Raw genomic sequence first — 10,040 nt, forward strand, 5'->3', positions numbered from 1 at the left:
TCATGGAGTTCACAGTCTATGGGGAAGAATGGTGAGCTCCAGTATAGATACCCAGTATAGACACAGCCAAGTGACCAAGAGCACTGGCTTGGAGTCATTCAGATGAGGTTTAATCCTTGGTTCTGCTACTTGCTTTGGAAATGTGACTTAACTCCTTAATCACTGCTTACTTTATATGTAAAATGGGATGGTAATGCCAGCCTTCAGGGCTGTTGAGAAGATTCCATGAGACAATGTTTATAAAGCACTTAAAACAGCATCTAGCACACAACAGACCTAATAAATGGGAGTTATGATGACTGTTCTCTCAAAGAACCAAGGGACACACACAAAGAGGTTTGCTATCTTCTCCCCCAGAACACACCCCAAAGTGCTGAATCAGGAGCCAACTCATATCACCACTTTATCACACTCCTGTATAACCCTGGGCAAATCAGATGCCCGCCAGTGTCACTAGGCTAGACAGCAAAGTCTAGTTGCTAAAAATATACTCCAGCAGGAGGTCTACAATGTTGCTGTAATGGGAATGTTTTCTGTTTTTCAAGGCGCTAAGAAGTATTATCGGAGGGCCTCTTGAAAAATAACTTGTAAGCATTTTCTCTTTCAATACAAGTCCTACCAAGAGCGCGCTACCATCATAAATATTCTGGACAATGGTTCCAAAGGGAGAGATGAAAAGCTGTGCCCAGGGCATTAAGCTGAGAAGCGGTGGAGTGGTCAACAGCACAACCGCTGCAGACAGGCTGCCTGAGTCTTCAGTCCTGCTCTATCACTCAGGACTCATTGCTTAAAATCTGTAAAATGGGATACTATTATTGCCTATCTCATTAGGTAGTTGTAAGGATTAAAATCATTAACACCTGTGGGGCAACTAAAACAGTGCCTGACATACAGAGAACATTCCATAAACATTACCAATAATTATGCACGGCAAACTCAGTAACTTTATTACCTTGCTAATAAAAACATGAGGGCCAAATAGCAAGAAAGCACCCGAACTACACCAGAGGTTTGAAACCTGAGTTTTCTCCTTGGCTCTCCCATCAACCTTCTGCATGACTGTGGGTACATCGCATCCCTTCTGTACTTCACTATTCTCATCTATACAAAAAGCAATATACACATATACCAAGAATACCTAGAGAAGCCTGATGCAGCTTTCTGCTAATATCAACGGGAGTCGAACAGTTTAAATTTCTTTATCTTCCTATCTGCATTAGCCAGGATTCTCCAGAGAAACAGAACCAATAGGGGGAGAGAGAGAGGGAGACGGAGATTGAGAGAGAGAGTGGTGGGGGTAGGGGTAGATACTGATATTTACCTTAAGGAACTAGCTCATGCAATTACAGGGACTGACAAATCCACAATCTTCAGGGCATGCCGGTGACCAAGGGAAGAGTTGATGCTGCAGTCTTTTTTTTTTTTTAAGACAGAGTCTCACTCTGTTGCCCAGGCTAGAGTGCAGTTGCACCATCTCAGCTCACTGCAACCTCTGCCTCCTGGGTTCAAGTGATTCTCATGCCGCAGCCTCCCAACTAGCTGGGACTACAGGCGCCTGCCACCATGCCCAGCTAATTTTTGTGTTTTTAATAGAGATGGGTTTTTGCCATGTTGGCCAGGCTGGTCTTGAACTCCTGATCTTTGAACTCCTGATCTCAAGTGATCCGCCCATCTCAGCCTCCAAAAGTGCTGGGATTATAGGTGTGACCAAGACTGCTGATGTTGCAGTCTTGAGTCTGAAGGGAGTCTGGAGACAGAGTTCCTTCTTTAGGGACTTCAGTCTTTTTCTCTTAAGGCCTTCAACTGATGATATATGAAGCCTACATACATTACAAAGGATAATCTGCTTCACTCAGTCTACTGATATAAATGTTAAACTTCAATCTAAAAAAAATACCTGCACAGTGACATCTAGCCTGGTGCTTGACCAAGTATCTGGGTACTGTGGCCTTGCCAAACTGATACATACAATTAGCCATTACACCATCCTTTCAGAAGAGGTGATGCCCACACCGAAGGGAAAAACCTCTAGACTCCACAGCCATTTAACCTTCTGTTGGAGACCATGATTGAGGCAAAGAATTCAGATGAGGCTACTCTTTTCTTCACAGGTGAATTCCAAGCCTCTCACAGTTTCCAAGGCATTTCTTATTCTGGTTCCTGCTCACCTCTCTAGCCTAATCTCCTTGCTGTTCCCTCCATTCCAGCCACATGTGGTTTTTGATTTAAAGACACTGTGTTCTTCTCTTGCTCTGCCTGAGTATGCGCTACTTCCGTGGCCTGGGATGTGCCGTTTTCCCACTTTTCATCTGGGTCCTCATCATTTGAGTATCATGTTGAGAACCACATCTGCCTCTAGAGAGCTTCCCTGACCTGACAAGGTTAGGCCAGTAAGTTCCTATGGCCAATCTGCACACCTCCCTGCCTTACGCTCAAGCCACGCCATCAGGGCTCCCTCCCAGCCTGGCAGCTCTATGAAGGACGTACTTCTCTTGTTGACCACAGCATTCATGCTGCCAAGCTGGTCTACGAAGACACAACAAATAACTGCTAAATAAATAAATGAGGATGCAGATGGTTTTTAAGCCTCGACCTTCAATCCTCCCGATGTCCTCGAGATTCGGCTCCATGTCTCAAGCCACTTGATGGACACCTAAAGGTGGGAATCTCACCAGCACCTATGCTGAATATGCCAGAGTGGACGCAGACTGTCTTCACTCTCACGTCCGCTGTCTTCCAAGCCTAGTACAGTAGAAAGAACACAGGCTTGGGGGTCAGGGAGGCCTGTACTGAAGTCCCTGTTCTAGATCCTGTTAACTGTACAATTTTAGACCAGTTGCTAACTTTCTCTGAGCCTTAGTTTTCTCGTCTCTGATATAAGGATGAAAATATGAACCCACAAGATTAGGAGAAGATTAAATGAGATAATAGCTATGTAATGCCCAGCAGATGGCATAGAAATAATGAATGGCACCTGAGTTCAAATCTCTGGGGGCATTTTGCTTCCCATCAACCAACCCCTATTATCTAGGCAGTTCCTAAATCCCATCTCATAAATTCTTTTTCTCCATCTAGTGGCCTGCCCTCACCCAGACCCTCCCCACCTCCTTCCTGGACCACTACAGCAGCTCTAAAAGGCTTCCCAGCTCTGGCTATTTCACAGTCCAGAGGCACCCACATGCTGATCCCCGACAAGGCCTCTCTTCAGGATGGGGACTCTTGCCACTCAAATTCTTCCATTGCTCCCCAGTAACTTAAGTTTAAATCATTTAGTTACATGCCATTCAAGGCTCTCTGGGTTCTGGCCTCCAAGGACCTTTGCCAACTGATCTTCTCCTTAGTCATTTACACACACCATTGCCCAGCAACTACAAATCGATTCCTGCCCACTCTGTACCTGGCATTGCCCTTCCCTACCTATGCGTTTGCTCATGTTTCCTTCAACGAGGATACTCCAAGTCCTCAAGTCCAACATTACCTTTCTTTCAATGTCTGACTCAAAGGCTCTTTATCCATGAAGCATTTCTTGAGCATCCCAGCCACAGATAAACACACAACCTTTCTTTTCTATGAACTTGTGGTGTGTTTATCTCTCTACCTTTTATACATTTCTCTTTCTCTCTGCATTTAGTCTTTGTTTTTCTTTCTGCTAAGGCATCTTGTTATAGCATCTCTGCATTTATTCTAATTTTATCTGTGCACAGAACCTTAGCTTCAAGCTCTTTGAGGGTAGCATTGTATGCCAGCCTCCACTGTCACACTTACGAGAAGCACCCAGTAGATGGTGGCTCTGTATCTACCTACAGAGTGCCATTGAGGAGCACAGGGCTTCATGTCTGTAGCCCATCAGCTGAGCCTTGGCATCAGTTCCTAGAACAGTGCCTGGCATAGAGCAACACCCATAAATCATTGTTAAATGAAATTATCCATAAGGGAGTCACCTAGTGTCTACAGGATAGAAATTTTTTCCCTGTAGAATATAACATGAAAGGGGATGTGCAGAAGCCTTCTCTCTCCCCATACTTCCCTATGCAAGAAAGCTCCAAGTTAACTGTCTCCCACAAGCTCTACAGCTACTCTCGGCAATAAACACAACATATAATGCTTCGGTGCATTCAGTGTGTCAAAAATACTCCATTTTAAAATGTCAGAAAGAATCAGTTTTCAAAAACAGTCTACTTTGGAGAAGAGAGTGATTCAAACAATACCCAAAACCTTTTTGGACCTCACATTTTGAAGAAGTCCAACTTCCGTTGGTTAAAAAAAAAGTCTATTATATAATGAAAGCCTTACAACTGACTGAGAATTATAGAATTTCAGAAATAAATCCCAGTCTGTTCATCCTTAAAATAGGAAGCTATTTTTCAGGGCTTTCATGTCCAAAATTCTATTATGTAAGCCGCTTCATAAATCATGTACACAACAATTCTCATTTTCCATTAAGTCTCTATTTTGAAATTTAATTAATTCACTCATCCATTTTTTTCAGAGATGGGATCTTGTTCTGTCACTCAGGCTACAGTGCAGTGGTGTGATCATAGCTCACTGCAGCCTTCAACTCCAGGGCTCAAGTGATCCTCCTGCCTCAGCCTCCCAAGTAGCTAGGACCATGTGTGGCTTTTTTTTTTATTTTTATTTTTGTAGAGATGGGGAGCTCTCTATGTTGCCCAGGCTGGTCTTGAACTCTTGGCCTCAAGTGATCCTCCCACCTCAGCCTCCTAAAGTGCTGGGATCACAGGTATGAGCCACTGTGCCCTGTCTTTTTATTTTGACCCCCTCTGGGCTCTAACAACACACGTGCACCTCTGTTACAGGACATCAGTCTACAGTGCTACCTCTTTTTACAGTCGTTTATGTCACTAACCTGTGTCCTTCTGAAATGCCAGACCCACGTTCACTTTTGAATCTACAGTACCTTCTAATGAAATGTAGTAGCTGGCTCCGCACATGTTTATAACATGAAACAATGACTTCAATCAGTGGTTTGATCACCTACCATATTTACGAGACCTAACTACTGGCTTCCTCCTACCCTCAAAGGATAGAGATTTCCCACCGCTGTGGATAGTCAAAATAAGAAAGTTCTTAAGTGCTTCATTTAATGTGTTTATTTAGTCCCCTTGAAATAAATACTGATGGGTAAAACCAAATTAATTTAAACCACATGCTAAAAAGGATAGCCAGTCAAGTTCCTCGCTGAGTATCTAAAATTAGTCCACACACACACACACCAAAAACAAAAACATGGAAAAAGCCAAAAAGCCCTGCCTGTTCAGCCCTGTGTACCCTTCACTGACTAGGAAGTGACCCACTTTTCAGGTATCATCCAGTCATACATTCAGTGTCTTCAGAAGCCCACACATGTTCATCTCAAGACACAACAACATAAACACGTCTATGTTTCCAAGAAAGCTCAAAAGTTGGTGCAAGTTGGTGACAAATTTGGGGGGGGAAAAAAAGCTCTAAATAAAATTACAGACATGACTTTCACATTTGAGCTCTCCAAATATATTGTTACGGGTTTAAGAAATACCACACTTCTAAGCCTGTAATCCCAGCACTTTGGGAGGCCGAGACGGGCGGATCACGAGGTCAGCAGATCGAGACCATCCTGGCTAACATGGTGAAACCTCGTCTCTACCAAAAAATACAAAAAACTAGCCGGGCGAGGTGGCGGGCGCCTGTAGTCCCAGCTACTCGGGAGGCTGAGGCAGGAGAATGGCATGAACCTGGGAGGCGGAGCTTGCAGTGAGCTGAGATCCGGCCACTGCACTCCAGCCTGGGCGACAGAGCGAGACTCCGTCTCAAAAAAAAAAAAAAAAAGAAATACCACACTTCGTGTCACAAAGAGAGTTCTAAAAACCAGTATGTTTTGAGAAGTCCATATCTGCTACTTGGGAACGAAATAAGGTTTGTAACAGCTGAATCTCTTTAGAAGACTGTTAACACCTTGCTTAAGTATATAAAAATTGAAAATCAACATAACTGAAGATTTGAGAATTTTTCAGTTATAATACAGTTCTTATGAAAGATGGAGAATATTTCATATTCTCTTATATATTTATAAAAGCAGCAGATATTTCTTCTATTTAGAGAGGTGGAAACTGAGGCAAGAAAATGCAATCATTTTGTTGGAGGACTATTCTACATTTCCAAAGCAATTAAGATATGACCCCAAACTAACTAAATTCTCCTGCAACGTATTCTTACAAGAAAAAAGCTAAAAGGCTTATTGCTTAACAAAAGCTAAACAGTGTGAATTATTTCAATAACTGGTCCAAAAAGCTGTAGCACGCCACTGAGTAGCTTGGACATCTGTTGCCATGCTTGTTCACGCTTTCCCCTGAGATGACATAGATGTATCATCATTAACAGGTGTCCCTGATTTTGGTTCAGAATACTATTCCTGCACGTCCCCACATCTCCTGTACACAGCCACGTGCTGCCATCTTCTGATTATGCCCAGTGGAGTGTAAACATTTTTGGGAAAAGCAAAATCAATGAAAGTAAAACTCCCCACTTTTCCTGCCAGTAGTGCCCTTGGTAACAAACAGGGCAGAGACACCAACACAGAGATTACAATACTCTCAGACATAATTCAAGCAGAACTTTAAATGGATCAGTGCATGTTATAAACTTTCTTTTTTTGCAAGTGCCAAGCATGCTTATGTTACTATTCATTCTGAGACAGACAGATCATCAATGACCTTCTGGGTCACTGACTAGGGAGAAAGCTGACTATAAAAAAGAGTGGGAGAAAAATAAAGGGGGGGTTGCTTCCTTCTACCCTAGACCCCCTACTGCCTTGAATGAAAGAAGACAGATGGCAGCCACCTTTCCCTTTAATTAGGAGGGGCAGCTTAGAAGGGACAGTCCTGCTCACTTGGCACTATCTTTAACAAGACTGTTTTGATGGTAATACTCTGCTCATTCGCCCTTCTTTCAAACTGTTCTGAATTTTTCATTTACAAACTGAATTTCTGTAAATTTAATTGTGAAACAATTACAGCTCTAACCACAACACTATACATAAAGGAGACACTTAAAGATGTTTGCTGAATTAATAATTCACAGATATTCCTATAAAGAGGCTGGAATGTTTCAAATGAAATACAGCTACCTTCAGTCCTATCAGCACCACTTTGAGATAAAATATGAATTCCCAGGACACAGAAGCTCTACCTTAAATTCACAATATTCCATACTAGACATAGAAGTAAGACCCCTAGTTTCTGCTTTCCAGTTCCACACTCCAGTCGTGCTCCCATCTTTTACCTTCAAGGTATTGCTGTTCAAGTTGACAAAACAAACAAAAAAATAAAAAAAGAATTCTACAGTAAAAATCAGTCCTAAATGTAGAAGGGAAGATCATTTAATAACAAATCACAAACCACTCTTCATCTCTATTTACTCTGCATTTTCAAAAACCATAGAACTTTGTATTACAAGTTAATCAATCCACATCACATCCCTGGAGAGAGGATCAGCATAAAATAAACAAAATGGGAAACAGGAGCCACGTGTCAGAATTAGGCTAGTGTCACAGGATCTTCTATGGCGGTGACGAAGCCGCTTCATTATTTTCTAGAGGCAATTAAGCACATTTTCCATAAATCTACATGGCACAAAACTTTCTAACATGAAAGAAAAGTTTAGTTGCTGTTGACGGGGTTAGGTCTCTATACACTGTATCTCATTTTTATATTAAATTTGTTTTGATCAACATCATTAAATAATTGATATTCTTGCAGCTCTTTTCCATTTCCTGATGCGTTTTTAAATTGCAGCCTCTTGTCTATGACAGCTTCCCACCTAGTTTCTGCACAATTCCTGCACAAGGACCCTCTGCCTTAACACCAGTCCTGGGGAAACCCACTCTGCCTGCTTCCAGATGGAAATCAGGGCGGCGAACTGGGGCTGCTTTGCTGGAGAGGTACTCCTGGTCACACCATGCAAAACGCCTTGTCTGTGTCATAGTCATTTACCTAATGGCAAAGTTCTTGGACCATTTAGAAACAAAACAAAACAAGACAAAACACTTTTTGTTTTCTCCTTGATAATAAATTTCAATCTCTTCCTATCTCTGAACAGCAAGCCGGCACGCTAGATATGGGAAGAGGGAAAAGATGAAAGCAGCAATCAGTTATTGAATAAACTATATCCTACTTCCCAATGAAGGGGAAAAAACTTGACATTTGCCAGATATTGAGTGTCTAATAATGTTAGCAAGAAAAAACACGCAGGAGAGACTGACTAACAAAGAAACAAGCAGAACTTACTTTGTTTCCCAGCCCAGTAAGCAGGACGGGAATGAGATGACGGCAATTCCTTCCTCAGGGTCCTTGCTTTCACTTTAAAAGCTGTGTGAGTGCTTACATCCAGGTTTGCCGTGGAACTCCAAATGTCTGTGCTTCTAAAGATGCCCCAAGTTCCCAGTTCATCTCAGACACTGAAGACACACTTGTGAGGATCGGGAAGCCCCGCGGTAGCCCCAGTCGACCTCTGGGTGCCACGTGGCACCTCCACTGTTGTGACTACACACAAGCCTGGGACGCCCACTTGTTAGCTCAGGAACCAGGCAGCCAGCAGATATCTGCTCAGATGAATGTCCAGAGACTCAATCCTCTGGCATTCTCAGGTTCAAGGTTGGAAAACGCATTAAGACGAGAGCCACACAGTCAGCAGAATCTGCGCCATTAGCTTTCTCGTACTTAAACGTCTGTCTAAGTAAGAGTCAAAGGCACAAGATGAGAAGGAGTATCTTACTAGGCATTGTGACTTGCACTTGCCGTGTTTTGAAGGTACTGGGTCCTGTCTTGCTCTCTAAAACTGCATTTAAGAATCCCTACATCAGAAGTTATTTTCATTTCTTCTGTGAAAAACAGAAAATCAATAAAAGACTGGAAAAACATATGAAATATAATTCTGCTTAAAAACACAACCGTTATTTAATCTCAACGGGCCAATTTTTTTAATCCAAAGAAGGAAGAAAAAAAAAAAACACATGTATAAATTTAAAGTTTGTTTTGAAAAATTACTTCATCCATGTACTGTCCAGCTCATAAAAACAAACCTTCTTCCAGCGAAACGGGACACTTTGACCTTGTTTACTGCAGTGTTTTGAAACCGCTGTCTCGTAACTCCTGACATCACCAGTGCTGCATTAGCACCTGGACTGCTGCTGGCTGCACACGCTGCTACCCCAACTCTCTTGAATCACCCGTGGCTGAACAAATACTCACAGAACAGTAAGGATAGTGGCATTAGCATTAAAACCACAAAACTCACGAGACGTTTCAGAAGTGTCACATCTCTCGGTTCACTTATATAAGGAAACAAAAAGCACTGTATATCTGATACTTTTTAAGTCCCAGCATCCAGACCTAGCACAGACAATTCTTTCTTCTGACCCTCTCCCTGCCCAAGAAACGGGATTCCTTTCTCACCAACCGCCATATTGGCAAGAATTTCTGCCACAGAGTTTTACTATTAATAATAGAAGCTCCAACCTACTTTCCACCAATAAAAAGTTCCCACAAATCTTCCTAGGGGAGAATTTATTTAAGTATATTTTAGATTTTCAAAGAGCACTGCGTTCTTAAGTTTCACAAAGTCAAATTTATTTCTTTTATGGAACATGCTTTTGGTGTTGTGCCTGCCTCTTGCGTTTTTAAAGAAACAATTTTCTCCTGTAAGCCTGACACATTTCCCCTTCTGCATTCCCCAGTTCTTTTTCTAAATACACCAAAATCAAAGAAAGGATAGCTGCAACCAGTGGAAGCAAGCCACAATTGATTTTGTGCAAATATCTCCCCAGATTCACTTCTTAAATAAAACTAAATCCCGGTGCTACAATGATAATGCAATTTTACAGAGAAATTAAAAACCCAAGTTTAATGTGTCTGAAATCAATTGATAACCTTTACTGAAACCACTTACAAAACATCACGTCTTTAAACTACAGTCACCAAAAAATATAGAACACAAAATACATATTTGAGCAATTATAGCCCTTGTTTGTCGAAGAGGAGTAAAAAGAA

Source organism: Colobus angolensis, unplaced genomic scaffold, assembly GCF_000951035.1.
Source record: "Colobus angolensis palliatus isolate OR3802 unplaced genomic scaffold, Cang.pa_1.0 Scaffold182, whole genome shotgun sequence".
Lineage (NCBI taxonomy): Eukaryota > Metazoa > Chordata > Mammalia > Primates > Cercopithecidae > Colobus > Colobus angolensis.